The following is a 1,800-nucleotide window of genomic DNA, read 5'->3' as shown; positions in this document are numbered from 1 at the left end:
AACCTTTTGGGTGTGAAATACAAAATTATATAAAACTAAATGCCTATGCTTAAACACAAGTTATTTGGTAACCCCATTAAAACACCTTAAATAGTTCTTTCTTTTCTGAAAACACCTCAAATACATTTCTACACGAACAACTATCAATTGTACAACAACAACTACCGATTTTATCTCTTCTCCAATTTTACGTCTATCCAATTTCGTAGCACAGAACTATGACACGTTCCTACCGCAACGATAACAACACATATTCCAATACGCTACGAACTGACCTTCCTTTCCCCCTTAGCAACGGCATATTTAATTTCTCATATCACACATTAAACGATCAACAACGTAGATCGGTATTTCGTGATGTTTGTTTCAATCGCATTTTTTGTTTGTTGTTATTGGTTTGATTGTTATTTCTTTTGTTACCAAAAACGTCATAAAAATTCTACTTTATGACTCATTTTGAAATGGAATAGACGTTTTGTGACGAAATAGGTGATTAGGAAAATGTATCTAGAATTAATTATCGATTGTCCAGTTTGTTCATTAGAGAATAGAACGTCATGTGCCCGGGTAGCTCAGTCGGTAGAGCATTGGACTTTTAATCCAAGGGTCCAGGGTTCAAGTCCCTGCTCGGGCGAGTCAAACTTTTTTTGTAAAGAAAAAAATTTTTTTATAACATTGAAATACATCTTTACATTAAATATTGTTTAATTTATGAACATTAAATAATTTTAATATAAATTAAAATTTTGTAAGTGAATTAATTATGATTATGTTAAAAAATATAGAACAGTGTTTGTGTTCATTAGTTGGAATATTGTTGTTATTTTGTTATTTCAAATGAGACAATCGTAATATTGTTGTTTAATAAATTCTACTTTTTTTAAGTGAGAACAAATAAAAATTTTACAAAGGAGAATACCATAGGTCTGGAAGGAGCCACCAGTTTTCATCGGTTCCCCTGGTTCTTTCACGGAATAAATGTCAAACGGTCAATAATTTAAATACATTTTAATAAAATAACAAATTCCACTCACAATCTTTTTATATTAAATATGTGTGCCATACCGTCCAAATACCTCCCTTTAAAATTGTAAATAGTAAAAATAATTGAAATTAATAACCTATTTTCTTCAAACTTCGCGTATCTAAATATTTCATCCAATGCTAGACCAACTCTGAAAATTAGATATATAAATAGATAGATATACTCTTCCTGGTACTTCCGCCATGAATAGTTGAAATTATTTAAAATATAAATCTAAATAATTGAAAGTGAAACTAATCCCTAATTTTCCCGAACTTCGCACATATCGATATTTCTGAATTACGTTAGTGGAATGTACTCCTTTTTATACCCTCCACCATACTATGGAGGGTATATTAACTTTGTCATTCCGTTTGTAACTCCTCGAAATACTCATGTCAGACCCAATAAAGTATATATATTCTTGATCAGCGAAAAATTCTAAGTCGATTTAGCCATGTCCGTCTGTCTGTTGTAATCACGCTATCTTTCGAACGAATTGAGATAGAAGGCTAAAATTTTGCACACATGTTTATTGTGCAGTGGGCAGATTAAGTTCGTAAATGGGCCATGTAGGTCCACGTTTTCATATAGCCCCCATATAACGGTACCTCCCGATATTCGGTATTTTGATGTTTTTGGCAACATCATTCACCGGAATTTTTTCAAATTTGGTATTTCAAGTTCAAAATGAGACAGAAAATTGTCTGTGCAGGTAAGCCTCTTCGTATAGCCCCCATATAACGGTACCTCCCAATATTCGGTATTTTGATGAT

At 32.2% G+C, this 1,800-nt stretch overlaps 1 non-coding gene across 1 annotated transcript; it reads left to right on the top strand.

Moving 5' to 3' along the window:
- Positions 1 to 561: 561 nt before the first annotated feature.
- On the top strand, positions 562 to 634 carry TRNAK-UUU (transfer RNA lysine (anticodon UUU)). Its single transcript has one exon. It is a non-coding gene; the product is annotated as a tRNA-Lys (tRNA).
- Positions 635 to 1,800: the final 1,166 nt, after the last annotated feature.

The sequence above is a fragment of the Musca domestica genome, unplaced genomic scaffold, assembly GCF_030504385.1.
Source record: "Musca domestica strain aabys unplaced genomic scaffold, Musca_domestica.polishedcontigs.V.1.1 46, whole genome shotgun sequence".
In the NCBI taxonomy this organism is placed as follows: Eukaryota; Metazoa; Arthropoda; class Insecta; order Diptera; family Muscidae; genus Musca; species Musca domestica.
Note: the sequence above shows the minus strand (reverse complement) of the source record. Positions and strands in the feature narration are given on the sequence as shown.